Raw genomic sequence first — 15,163 nt, forward strand, 5'->3', positions numbered from 1 at the left:
TAGATTTTTGTCAGTCTAATGGGGGTATAATGATGTCATATTTAATTTATGTTTCCCTTACTATGAATGAATTTGATCACCATTTTTTGGCCATTTGCTTGTCCTCTTTTGTAAAATGCTTGTTCAAATATTTTGCCAATTTTTAATTGGATTGCTTTTCTCTTACTGATTTATACCAGTTCTATGTATCTTTTTTGTAGCAGACATATATATATATATGTGTGTGTGTGTGTGTGTGTGTGTATATATATATAACTTCTGAATATATATAGTATATTAGTCTTTGTTAATTGTATGTGTGGCAAACATTTTCTCCTGCTCTGGCTTGGTTTTTCACTCTTTATGGTGTCTTTTGATGGTAGAAGTTCTGGCTTTCAATGTAATGAAATCTTTTCCTGTGGTTAGTACTCATTAAGAAATTTTCTGCCATCTGGAGGTAAGAATGATTTTCTTCTGTTTTCTTCTAAAAACTTTATCATTTTTGGTTTTAACATTTAGGTCTTTAAGCTACCCAGAATTGATTTCACTGTAGTAGGAATCCAGTTTCATTTTTTCCCCTATATGAATATCCAGTTGCCTCAGTATTATTTACTGGAAAGTTCATCTTTTTTTTCACTGATCAGCAGTGCCAGTTTAGTCAAAAATCAAGTGACACTGTATCCTGTTCCACTGGTCTATTTGTCTCCTTGCAGCAATACCATACTATCTTATTCACTGTAAGTTTGTAATAGTTGGAGCAAGTCCTCTCATCTCCTTTTTCCTCTAGTGTCTTGGCTGTTTGTGTTCCTTTGCATTTCCATATGAAATTTTTAAGTGGCTTGATTCCGCCAAAACTCTTTTGGCATTTTGATTAAGTTGCATTGTATCTATAGTTGTGTAACTAGAAATTTGTAGAATCTTCTAATAAATTAACCTCTCAATTGAGTCAGGTCTTAGTATTTCTCAACAGGGTCTTGCTTGTGTGATGTAAATGGTTCCAGGCAAATAGGAATCATATAATCCATTGTACAGCACTTCCCTTTTGCATTGACTGCCAGGAATCTGAACACTTCAGGTAATGATCAATCTCCTAATTTTTGCCTGGGTTTTTGATACTGAGTACCTATGACCTTCTCTTTCTGTATGACTCTTTAATTTTCTTTTATTCTTAGTCTCCTTAAATACATTTCTGGAAGTGGGGGATATAAAAATTCAGTATAGATTTAGTTACAGATAGAGATATTTATTGTCTAATATTGTTTTAATTTGAATAAAATTCTGGTCCAATCAAGTCTGTTTCTTTTACAGTTCTCCTCAATTTTGTTTTTTTTTCTTAACTGCAACTGCCCTCCACCCCTCACTATGCTCTGCCAAGTAGTTTGTGTCTCCACATCTTTGCCATCTATTCTCATTAACCCTTTAGTTCAAATATTGGCTTCATAAGTAAAAAAAAAAATTCTCAGATTATTTCACCCACACACTCTCTGTAGAACCAGTGGCTTAGACAAGTTGTTTCATTTTCTGGAGCTAAGCACAATAGCTATAAAAAAAACAAAAATCAACATTCTTTTAGCAAGAAAGAAGGGAAGTATGGTTTGGGAGACAACAATATTTGCCACACTTGTGCATTGTTTGGTCATTTTATTGGTGTCTTGGAAGAGAGTAGACCTAAAGCATGTGGTACACACATACCATGTTTAATCAGAGTCTCCATGTTTTTTCAAAGACCAAGCTTTGGATTTTGTGGTTCTTACCTATTTTTTTTAACATTTTTTTATTTTGAAATATAAAAAATGTTTATAGAAAAGTGATAACTTTCAAAGTATGGGTTAAAAAATGGTTGTAGAGCAAATTTCAAAGTATAGTATGGGTTACAGTTCTACAATTTCAGTTATTTCTTTTTATCTATTCTAATATACTAGAGAATAAAAAAATACCTATATAATGATTCAGTAATCATAATCCTTTGTTAAATCCTGTGTTGTCTATTGCTTCCCCTCCCTCTCATCTGATCACTCTCTCAATCTTTGGGGATGTCTGGGCAATGACCATTCTAACTTATTCATATTGAAACTGGGTGTCGACATTATGGGGACAGGAGATGCAGCTGTTTGATGTTCTTGAAGAAACTGGTGCCTCTGTGTTTGGGGACTTATCTGGCATTCTTACCTTTTTTTAAGTTTTGATTTTAATTCTGTTTTATCTTTATCAATTCATTCCTGCTTTTTTTTTTTTAGATTCCTTTGTTGCAATATTGAATTCAAAGCTAGTTTGATTTATTTTCTATTTTAAAGGCATTTAATGCTCTTAATTTTTAATTTTTATTTTATTGGCTATTTTCCCTATATCCAGTTTTTGATATTAGTTTTCTGGTTTTTATTTAATGTCTAGGTAGGTAGTATTTCCGTTTAGTTTCGTATTTAACTGAAGGGTCATTTTGGAATGTGTCTTTTTGGTAACTTTTAAATTGTGATTAAGTTTCAAATTTGAGGAAAGTTACAAGATTAGTACAAAGGATTCTTGTGTACTCTTTACACAGATTAACCAGTTGTTTACATTTTACCTCATTTACTGTATTATTACAGTATGCACTTGTTCTGTCTCATGCTCTCTCTATATATTTACACACACACACAATACGCACTGTTATCTAATCTACTATTATCTAAACCACAGTCCATATTCAAATTTTGTCAGTTCCCAATAATGTTTTTAATAGCTATCCACCCTTCCCTCACTGCCTCTCCCTCCACTGTCCAGGATCCAGTCCAGGATCATATAGTGCATTTATTTATCATGTCTCTTTAGTTTTTTTTAATCTGGGAGAGTTCTTCCCTCTTTCTTCGTCTTTCATGACCTCAACATTTTTGAAGAGTATAGGCCAATTATTTTGAAGATCATCCTTTAATTTGCGTTTGTCTTAAGTTTCATCATACTTCATTAAGATCATAAATTTTAGTGGTGGGAATACCACAAAAGTGATATTATATCCTTCTCAGTACATCATATCCCATTATTGGACATGTTAACTTTGATAATTGGTTAAGGTGGTTTCTATCAAGTTTCCACACTGTAAAGTTAGTAGTTGTCTCTATATAACTAATAAATAATTTGTTGGAGATACTTTGAAACTATGTGAATTACTTATTTGTCATTAAACTTTCACCCACTGATTTTAGTATCCATTGATAATTATTTTCTCTAACCATTACTATGATGTTTTCAAAATGCTGTTTTTTAAAAAGATCTGTATTGTTTTTGTCTATATTAGTTAGCACTGTCCTATAAGGAAGAACTTTCTTTTCTCCCCCAATTATTTATTTGTTATTTATGTCAATACAAAGTCATAGATTTTTACTTTATTCAATGGTTTATTATCTGTTACTAATCACTATTTTGATACTCAAATTGTCCCAGATTTGGCCAGTGGGAGCCCATTCAGTTTGGCTTCTATGTTCTTTTGACTTGTTTCCTTGATTCTTTGAGCTTTTCCTAGAACCAGATCTGTGAAAGGATGACAGCATTCATTCTTTCTCTAATAGTTAAAAACCTGCCTTCCATCCTCAGAATATTTACTAACTTGCTCAATTCTAGAATATACAAAAATAGTTTTAGAATTGATAACCCATGCTATTGTGAAAAGCAAACCTATAAAGTAGAACTCAGTATTTGTTTATAGTTCTCTTTGTCTTTAGACTGAGGGAACATAGTCTAATACTGTGTTCAAAAATTACTTGTATTAGTTTTTGTATTCCTCCACCACCGTCAGTATGGTTATAGTATTCAATTGAAATGCATTCAGGTTTATTTGTTCCTGTTTGTATTCTGTTTGACTGTTTTTGTTTTTTTTTCACTCCATTCTTGTTGATTTGATTTTATAAGTATGTAAAATCATGGTTCCAAAGGTATAATTATACAAAAAGGTACAGTTAGAGCAGTGCCACTCTACTCCTACAACCCATATTTGTGGTGTGTAAGTTATTTCCTCCTGGATCATAGTATGCACCTGTCTTCCTGGAAATTGCTGAGATTTGACCCTAGTTATATGTTTAATGGCATCAGACTGGTTTTGGTGAGTCTTGAGGAGAATATGCATGCCCTTTTAAGGCACTGCCCTGGGTGATATTATCGTAGGGTTTTCAAGCAGAGGAAGGCTAGTCTCTGGATTGCAAGGTACTTCCACTGGTAAGAGAGGCCAACAATGATTTGGGGGTTCAAGATTTTTGGTTTCATCTAGGTCCCAACCAGATGTCCCCATTCCAAATTTCAGCATACCATTCTTTATCAATCAGTGCCTTCACTTTCACACGAAAACTTGAAAAGACTGAAGTCAACTGTGTAATACAGCAACCTGCAATTTTTGCGTTTGATTCAGCAACCTGCAGTTAGCATTGTAATGACAAGAAATGGGAGAGTCTTATAGAAATGTCCAGGAAGTGACTTAAGCTGAGCATTAACAGATGAACTTGTCAGTTTTTGTAAGCACTCAAGTACACTCAAATGAATCAATTCCATACTGCAGTCCTTAAAAGTCATCATAAAAACAAATTGTATAACAATGTAGCTTACAAGGGGTGAGAATGTGAGTGTGAAAGCCTTGTGGATCACACTCCCCTTTATCCAGTGTATGGATGGATGAGTAGAAAAATGGGGGCAAAAAACTAAAGGAAAAATGGGGGGGTGGGTTACAATTTGGGTGTTCTTTTTTTACTCTTTTTTTTTTTTATTTTCACTTTTTCTGGTACAAGGAAAATGTTCAAAAAATAGATCAGGGTGATGAATGAACAACTATATGATGGTGATGTGATCAATTGATTGTATACTTAGGATGCTTGTATGGTGTGTGAATAAATCTTAATAAAAAAAAAAGTCATCATTACCCCCATGACATTAAGTGCAGCAACTACTTGATTCCGAAGGCATGTTGCTTCAGTTGGCACTTTATCACAGTGAACCAGTTTGTGATATTACTGCATGTCATGGATTTCTGGCATTCCAAATCAATCCCATTGGCAAGGAGCTCTGCTCTGTAGTCAAACCAAAGAATTAGTAAATATTTGGCAAACAGTAGAACAGCCTAGGGCAATGAAGATGGTGGTTAAAAAGCATGACAAAACCAACATCAAAATCCCATTTTTGTAGGTCTATCTCCTGAGACAACTTTGGGTATCAATTCTGTTGCCGTTAGGATCCAATCAAGAGACAGAGAACACTCAGTTATTTGAACTGGGAAAGTTTAATATGAAGAATTATGGGAGTGGAGTAACAAAGGATAGGCTAGTAAGAAGTAAAGAGAATTCTAAAGAACATAGTAACGGAAGATATAAGGATTAGTCATTAACCGTAATGGCTGAGATAGAGCATCCAAGAAAGAGGCCATCCTGGGGCTAAGATCCTGACCTGCTTGGAGAGGGCATAGCTGTGGCTCTGTGAATGGCAGAGTAGTTTCTGTGTACAGGACTGGGACTAAGGTAAGGCAAGCAAGGCAACTAGAGTGCAAAATTTAAGGAGGCACTCACCCATAGGTGTTGACCCTGCACTTCCATGACTCTGAAGGAAGTGTGTCAAATTTTGCACCCTAGCTGCCTCACTCTCAAGGAGCCACTTACTCTCAGGATCATGCAAAGTGTAGAGGTGACACCTAAAAATGAGTGTCTCTTTAAATTTTAGGTCTTACGTGCCTTGCTTGCCTAACTCAGTTCCTGTCACTGCTGTGGTGCTGCATTTGCTAGAAATCTGCCCTCTGGAACTTGCTGGAAACCTACCCTCTAGGGACTGGAGAAAGCTGTTTACTGGAAAGGGGCTTATCAGAAGCACTCACTACAAAATTGCCCATGGAAACTACTGGCTGACATTTGCTGCTGGCCACTGTACACTGAAAGAGCCAGGTGTTGGAGAAGGGAAGACCGCTTCTTCCTTCAGTGTTTTCCAAGCATCTTCTACTAACAGAGCTTAATTGTGGTGGCAAAGGAAAAGCACTTTAGTAGCCTAGATCCATTTTCACACTGTCGGCATTAAAGGGTGAATTTGGATTTAGAGGCAATAAATTGATAACAGGCACATTGTGTTCTAAGAATTTTAAGTTAATTTTTTTCAAATTTAAGTCATTTATCTCAGACTGACTTTTAAGTATTATGGGATATAGCGATATAATCATTTTTATGGATATCTGATTGTTCTATTGCCTTTTATTGAAGAGTATATCCTTTTGTCACTATTTTGCAGTGCCATGATTGTGAGATGCTGTTTCCATATATGTGTGGTCATGTTCCTGGCTCTGTTCTGTGCCATAGTTGTTTTTCTCTCTCTGTATCAATGCCCCAGTCAATTAATGAGTATTGTTTTATATTAAGTCTTGTCATCTGATAGAGCAAATCCTTCCAGCTTATTTTTCAGGAGTGTCTTGATCCATTAGGCCTCATAGAAATTTGAGAATCATCTTGTTAAGACCCATGCAAAAACTTGTGATTTTGGTTTCAGTTTCATTGATATATATAATCAGGGGGAAATTGATGTATTTATGTAATCAGTGTTTCTCATTGATAAGGAATAAAATTTCCATTTATGAGTGGTTTACTATCTTCCAATTCATTTTTATAATTCTGTGCACATATTATACATTCCTAAGTACTTTACCTTGATGCTATTTAAAATGTTATTTTTCCAATTTTATTGTTGATATGTAGAGATGCAATGAACCTTTGTTGGTTAATTTCTGACAGTTTTGCCAAATCTCTTACTAAATATAGTAATTTGTTGGAGAATCTTTTGGAAGTTTCCATGTAGGTAATCATAAGGTCTGCAGACATTATCAGCTTTGTTTCATGTTTTTTCCTATGCTTATGTGTTTTTCTTGCTACATTAAGAAGATGCATTTACTGTTATATATTTGGTGTCTTTCTTCCTGTATTTTGTAGAATCCATTCATCAGTATAAGGAAATTTCCTTCTATTCATAGCTTGTTAAATTTTTTTTCTTTTTTTATTATTTATGTTGAATTTTATCAACATAAAATATTTGTTTTTTCTCTAATCTGTTAATATAGTTAATAGATTTTATTAATCTACAATAATATATTTTCTAATGTCAAAGCAAGTTTTTTTTAATTCTTCCGTGATCGATTCACAGTACTTTCTGTAGAAAAATCTTATGAGTTTAATATAGTATCACAAACAAATATAGTTTTTTTAAATCAACATAATTTTACTCACAATCCAGCCAAAGTGTACAATCAGTGGCTCTCAGTAATCACGGATCTGTGCTTACATCACCACAGTCAATTTTAGAACATTTTCATAGCTCCAAAAAGACTAAATCTGTACTCTCGTGATTTCTAGTTACTTGATCATTTAATGAATATAGGCATATTGAATTCCTGGAAACTCATTACATGTAAATGAATGCAGTCTGGAATTCATTAGTTTAAAAGTCACTACAGTACAACTGACATTATGCTCCTTATAACCTCCCTCCATTATTGACACTTAGCTTCAGTGTGATACCTTTGTTACAGTTAATGGAAGAACATTAAGATATTACTGTTAACTATAGTCCGTAGTTTGCATTAGGTGCATTTTTTCCATATATTACCCTATTATTAACACCTTGTTGCTGTGACATACATTTGTTCTAATTCATGGAAGAACATTCTCGTATTTGTACTATTAACCACCTTCATCATTCACAACAGGAATCACTATGTTATACAGTCCTCTAGGTTTCCTTCTAGTGATGTACGCGACACTAAACTTCCCCGTTCAACCACAATCAGACACACAATTCAGCACTGTTATTTACAAACTCGATAATGTGCTACCGTCACCTCTGTCCATTTCCAAACATTTACAGTCAACCTTATTTTAAAATTCTGTATAAATTATGCATCAGTTCCCCATTCTCTATCCTCATTCTGTCTTTTGGTAACTTATATTCTAGATAATAACGCCATGAGTTTGCTCATTATATTTAAACTCCCCTGATCTTCAGAGCCCCGGAACAGTTGATTTGGACAATTTCTCCCTGTCTACTCACTGGTTTTAGGAGAGGAGTGGGCCCTGCAGCTCCCTCCCTGTTCTTCCATTTTCCTGGAAGTCCCCAACATATATAATATAGTTTAACATAATGTCAGTTGTATTGTAGTGACTTTTAAACTAATGAATTCCAGATTGCATTCATTTACATGTAATGAGTTTCCAGGAATTTAATATGCCTATATTCGTTAAATGATCCAGTAACTAGAAATCACAAGAGTACAGATTTAAATCAGTAGTCAAGAAATAAAATTTGAAATATTTTTTACATAATTAGTAGTGAATTTTATATAAGGATTTTCCCACAATGCATGTAATTTCAATATGATATATTTTATGCTTTAATGTTTGTGAACTTGTTTGTTCTGTTTTGCTAGAGCTGCCTTTATGCAAAATACCAGAAATGGATTGGGTTTTAAAAAGGGAATTTATTAGATTACAAATTTACAGTTTTAAGGCCATGAAAGTGTCCAAACTAAGGCATCAGCAAGAGGATACCTTCACTGAAGAAATGCCAATGGCATCCGGAACACCTCTTGTCAGCATATGGCTAGCATCTGTTAGTCCTTTGCTCCCGGGTTGTTTTTCAAAATAGCTCTTTCCAAAATGTCTCTGGACTTCTGTATCTCTTAGCTTTTCTCAGATCCCTACTTGGTTCTCCTGGGGAGAACTCTAAGCATCTGGAGGTCCTCTCTTAGCTTCTCCGGGGCAGGCTATGGGCTTGGTTTAGCACCTCCAAACATCTCTTGGTTTAGCACCTCCAAACATCCTTCTGTCTGTATCTTCCAGCATCTCCAAGCATCTGGGTCTGTATCAGCTCTTAGCTTCTCTTCGGAATGTCTGCCTTAAAGGACTCCAGATCTAATTGAGATCACCCAGAATGGCAGGGTCACACACCTCCGTGGAAATGATCTAATCAAAAGTTCTCACCTGTATTTGGGTGGGTCACTACTCCATGGAACACATTCAGTCAGAAGGTTCCACCCTAATCAAAAGACTAATAAGTCTTCCCCCACAAGATTGCATTAAAGAACATGGCTTTTTTGGGAGACATAATAGATTCAGACCAGCACAATGTTACACTAGTCATTCTTTCTCTTTCTGTGGAATAAATTGGATTTGCTTTCTTCATACATTTGGGATCTTAGATGTAAATATCTCATAGTAGTTTTAGATAAATCACATTTAAACCTCATTTGCTGAAATACGGTAATCAAGATTGGAAGCATATTTTTTATATATATGTATATGATTGAAGTAAAATAAGAGAGGAAGTGTCCATGGAGAAGGCCATGGTTGTTCTGGGACTTGAAAGACCAAAGCAAGTTTTTAAAATATTTTGTACATACAGACCTGTATAAAATATGTAGTATAGTTTAATACTCATTTAATCACCATACAATTTAAGAAATTTAAAATTTCTAGTATCTCAAAAGCCATCTGCCTACCCAAACCAGATTAATCCCTTTCCCTTCCCCACTGAGGTATAACCATAAGCCAGATTTTTATAAAAAAAAATAATAATAAAAATAAAAACTATTCTCCTGCTATTACAAAAAATTCTACCGAATTTGTATGACTCCCTAAACAATGTCTCATAGTTTTGCCTGCTTTAAAGCTTATATAAATTAAGTCATACTGTATGTATTCTTTTTAACTTTTGCTTATTACTGTTTTTTTAATTCATTCATTCTGATGAGTCTAACTGTATCTTCTTTCCCTACTATATGCTGTTTCATTGTATGCCTGTATCACAGTTTATTTATGCAATATGAATTTTGCTTTATGCATTGAGTTCCAGATTTTTGCTCTTAATAACAATTGTTGCTATGAACATTCCAGTATATATTTTTTCTTCAATATGTGCAAGAATTTCACTAGGGTACCTTGCTAGGAGAGGAGTTGCTGAATCATAGGGAATACATCCATGTTCACCTAGATAATGCCAGACTATTCAGAAATAGTCGTATATGTTCCTGCTTCCAGTAGTGTGTGTTCTTATTGCTCCACATCTTTGCCAACAGTTGGAATTGTCAGACTTTTTAACCTATCTCATGGATGTGTAGTGATATCTCATGGTAGTTTTAGCTTGCATTATCTCTCTTGCCAATGAAACTGAGCATCTTTTCAGTTTAGTTTCCTTTGGTTCCTTTTCTCTTGGGTTGTTTAGATTTTTCTTAATGAAGATTTGAAAGGATTCTTTATATTTTGGATACTAATTCTTTGACTGTTGAAGATGTTATAAATATCTTCTTCCATTTTGTGGCTTGATTTTTTACTGTTTAAAATGACTTAGTAATCATGTTTACATTCTTATACAACTTTTTTTCCCATGTAACTAATGCTGTCTTTTGTTGTTGTTGTTAATAAGGTGTAGTGATGTCTGGTCCATATGTCTATCACTAATTCATAACTCAAAATCTGCTGCAAAATAAACCTTTTCACAGTATGTTCAAATATAATCGTGAAACCTGTTGGTTAGAGACATCCCTCCTATAACTCTTCATTGTACTCCTTAACCTGCTTGCTAAAACTTTTGCACAACTGTAATTCTAGAATAGTATTATTTCCCGTACCTTTGAATTCTCTGCCCTTCTCCCTTGTTGAGTTCTTTATTTGTTAGATTTTATGCCTTCCTCTTTCTTGGTTTACTCCCAAGAAGAATGAGTTAGAAGTAAATTTTTGCAGAGTCTAGCTTCACTGAAAAGAACCTTTTCAACCATCATATTAATTGATTATTTGTCAAGCAGAGAATTCTATATTGAAAATTTCCCTGAAAATATTTTCCCTCAGAGTTTTGAAATTATGACTCCTAATTTGTAATATTGAAGTTGAGAACGTCAAAGCCATTTTTATTCCTGGTCCTTTCTTTATGTCCTATTAAGTCGCATCAGAAACTTTTAGGGTGTTCTCTCTATTTCTGGTGTCCAAAATTTTAATATAAATATATCTTAGTGTGAATATTTTAAATTTTTTATGCTAGGTACCAAGTGAACCCTTTAAATGTTGAGATTCTTGCCATACAGAAATTTTCTTGAATGCTATTTTTAAAAACAGGATGTAATTTCAGTTTTTCTTGAAATATTTCAAACCTTCAGAAAAATTGACAGAATATTCCAGCAAGCCTCACATATCCATCACCTTAATTTACCAGTTAACATTTTGCCACATTTGTTTTTTCTCTTGAAATACGTGTGCACAAAATGCACATGCAAAAACACACTCACATTTTTTCTTGAGTCATTTGACAGTAAGTTGCTGATATCTTAACATTTTATCCTGAATACTTTCAGTATGTATCTCCTAAATATACAGATATTTTCGAAATGATGACAATGACATATTAATCCTAAGAAAATTAACATGAATTAATATCTCAACTATTTCATATTCACATATCGCCAGTGATTCCAAAGTATCTTTGTTTTTAGCTGCTTTTTATGTTTTTTTGTTTGCTTGCTTGTTTGATTGAACTAAGATCCAGTCAAAATTCATGTATTGCTTTTGGTTATTGAGTGTCTTTATCTCTTTTAATTTGGAAGAGTCGCTTTTTTTGTTTGTTTGTTTGTTTGCTTGTTTTATATGTCATTGAATTTTAAGGAGAATCCAGGACATTGTCTTGTAGAATCTACCATAGCTTTGATTTGTCTGATGGCTTTCTCATGGAAACAGGAAGCTTAGGTTCAGTTTATTTTTGACAAGAATACTACATAGATAATGTGATTACCTTGTATTGCATCCCATCGGAAGGCACATACCTCCAGGTTGTTCCACTACTGGTGATGCCAAGTTTTATCACTTAAGGTTAAGATGTGAGTGCCAAATCATTCTGGTGGAAAGATATATTTTTCTCTTTATAATTAGGAAATAATCTGTGAAGTGATACTATTGAACCAAGTGAATAGGCTTTTCTGCAACAACTGTTCACATTAATGATCCTTGCTTAAATCTGTTATTATAAAGGTGATTTTTAAATGGTGATTTTAGATTCCTTCATTCTTTTTAGCATCCTGCCTGAAACTTGGTAGGTGCTTAGTTAATGCTTTTAAGTGATCTCCCCTCATTAATGTTGAATTTCACCCCATAATCTTCCAACTTTCATTTCCTACCTTTCATCCTTCTATCTTTTGTACTACTTTTAAGGAAATTTCCTTCAAATGTCTTCTAATGCTTTTTTGATTGTTTATTTTTGGTTTGCTAAAGCTGTAAAAATGCAATAAACCATGAATGGATTGGCTTTTGCAATAGGAATTTATTAGCTTACAAGTTTATAGTTCTAAGACGGTAAAAATATCCAGATTAAGGCATCAACTAGACAATACCTTCTCTCCGACAAAAGGCTGCTGACAACCTGAGGCTCCCCTTTCACTTGGCAAGGCACATGGCTGGTGTCTGCTGGTCCTTCTTTCGCGGGTTTCATTGCTTTCAGCATCTGGCTTCAGTGACTCCCTCTGTATTCTGTGGGCCCTCTCTTAGCTTCTCTGGGGCTGCTTCTGTGAGATTCTCTTAATTTCATCCCTATGTGTTTTATCCTCTTATAAAGAACTCCAGAAAGGAATAAGACCCACCTTGAATGAGGTGGGTCACAGCTCAATTGAAATAACCACCTATAATAGGTCTACACCCACAGGATTGGATTAAATTTAAGAACATGATTTTCTGGGGTATAATAACAGCTTCAAACTACTGCACCATTCTAATGATTTTTTTATTCCCATTTTATATTTTAACTTTCCAAGAATACTTTTCTGTCTCTGTATTATTCCCTTTATATTATCCTATTCTTGTATCACGTGTGAAATTATTTCTCATATCACTCTAAGGATATTAATTTTTGCTTCTGAAGTTTTCCCTTTTTCCCTATATAGTTCCTCTGTCTTGTAAGTTCCTTTGGTTCCATTGCTGAATCTCTTTTATGTTACAGGCTCTCCTCAAATACCTGATGATCTTTGCCTATCTATTTGTATATTAGAGTAGACACCAAGAAGTTGAATTTACTTTATGTATGTCAACTGGTAGACTTTCAAAGGTACCTAGTACTTCTATTTATTACTCTTTTCTGGGTTTCTGCAGCATGAATTACCCTCTACGGGGTATTCCTTACTTTTGGTTTAGGCTCTTCTTTCTTTGGTTTGTTAAGTTAATGATCCTTTATGTTTTTTTTTATGCTTTCTAACTTCAAAAGTTATTTTGCCACTGTTTCTTCGTTAACTCTCCCTAACTTTGTGGGTTTATCCCTTTTTAAAAATCCCTTTTTGTTTCTTCTAATGAGATTTTAGAAGGGGCAAGGACAATTGCATGTGATCCATCTGCCCTGTTTGAAAGAAAGTATATTTTAGAAATTTATTTTTAAGGATAATCAATTTAAAACATTTATTAGCCTTTTCAATATATTTTTATCTTTTTGCATGTGCCGGGGTTCAAGTTGCCTTCTTGAAGCTTGGTTCTATTATATCAGACAGATATTAAGCAAAAATTCAAACAAATAGGAAATTTACAATGCTAGGAGACAGTTACGTAAGCAATCATCACCAAAACAAAACACAATTAAAGAAAAAAAAGAATGGTCTAAGAAATACTGTGGGAGTGTTACATAGTTAAGACTGAGCATTCAGGAAAGATCTTTATTAGGACATCCCATTTAGCAGACACCTGAGGAATGGGCAGAAACTTGCAAAACCAAGAATGGGGGTGACTGGGAGTGGGAGGAACAGTGGGATAACGTTTAAGGCAGTTGAAATCATAGGGGGTTTCTGGGCAGAGGTGGGCAGTTTAGTGCATTTGAAGAACTAAGAAGGCCAGTATAGCCATAGCTTTTTGTTAAGGAAGAAGGGTAGCAGGTTGAAGGAGGCAGGCTGGAACTAGATAACAGGAATTTTTTAAGGTCAAGGGGAGGAGTATGAGTTTTATCTTAAGGGAAGTGGGAAAGAAACCATTGAAGCATTTTGATCAGAGCAGTGCCAGGCTAAATACCACTATGGCTGCTAAGGGTACGCAACTGAAAATGCAGGCAGCTAGAAAAAATGCTGCTTTAGTGTCCAAGTAAGAGACGATCAAGCTTGGAATAGCCATTGATAGTTATTTGGGTTTATTAAAGCTGCTAGAAAGCAGTATATCAGAAATGGATTGGTTTTTACAATGGGGATTTATTAACTTACAATTTACAGTTCTTGAAGGCCATGAAAATGTCCCAATTAAGACATCAACAGGATGATACCTGGACTCTGAGGACAGGCCACTGGCATCCCGGACACCTGTGTCATGGGAAGGCACATGGCATTATCTGCTGGTCCTTCTCTCTTGGGTTTCATTGCTTCCTGCTTCTGACTTCAGTGGCTTCCTCTCAGCTCCTCTGGGGCTTCTCTCTATGAATTTCTCTCGGCTTTTTCTGTCTTTTATCCTTTCATAAAGGGCTCCAGGAAAAGGATTAAGGGCCACCTTGAATGGGGTGGGTCACATCTCAATTAAAGTAACTTAACCAAAAGGTCCACCAACAAAAGGTCTGCCCCCACAGGAATGGATTAATAGAATATGGCCTTCTCTGGGGTACATAACAGCTTCAAACCAGCACAATAGTATAGATGCAAAGAACAATTTCAAAAGATATTTAGTGCCTAGGCTGAACAAGCTTGCGATGTTGAGTGTTGTAGGAAGAGACTGGCACTGGAATGGGTCTTGAGATATTTGTGCAGGGTCTTAAATGATGTCTTTAAATCAATTCCCTTTCCTAGTCTACTTATTTGGGAAATAAGTCTTCCAAAATAATAGTTACCAACTATAGTGTGCTCTATGCAAGTACATAAATACATTACATGTGGTTTCAAAATCATTCAAAAATTATCAAAGCTGGGATTCAAAATACTCATCTATCTGCATCCTTCTTGTAATCTTCCAGTAGTAACATATTACCTCCTATTTTCTTCTCTTCCCTTCTGATTTTAAAACTGCCTTCTCGGTTATAATCTGCTGTGGCCCTTGCTCATTCCCTTCTATTTTTCTCCCAGGGCCAGCCTCAGAATTTTCAGGCATTTCTCTATGCCAAGTGTATAGTTTCTTAACAGAAACTGTATTTCTTACTTACCCTTTGTCTTTCCTATATCCCAGATTTTTTCCTCCCATGTGTAGTTTTTTAATGCTCCCAGCAACTCAAAGAA

The 15,163-nt window shown here is 34.8% G+C and overlaps 1 protein-coding gene across 3 annotated transcripts in view; it reads left to right on the top strand.

Moving 5' to 3' along the window:
• The window catches only part of LOC119521664 (zinc finger protein 30 homolog), a 203,595-nt gene that overhangs the window by 146,353 nt on the left and 42,079 nt on the right, over positions 1–15,163 (top strand). The window lies entirely within an intron of this gene.

The sequence above is a fragment of the Choloepus didactylus genome, chromosome 27 (genome assembly GCF_015220235.1).
Source record: "Choloepus didactylus isolate mChoDid1 chromosome 27, mChoDid1.pri, whole genome shotgun sequence".
In the NCBI taxonomy this organism is placed as follows: domain Eukaryota; kingdom Metazoa; phylum Chordata; class Mammalia; order Pilosa; family Megalonychidae; genus Choloepus; species Choloepus didactylus.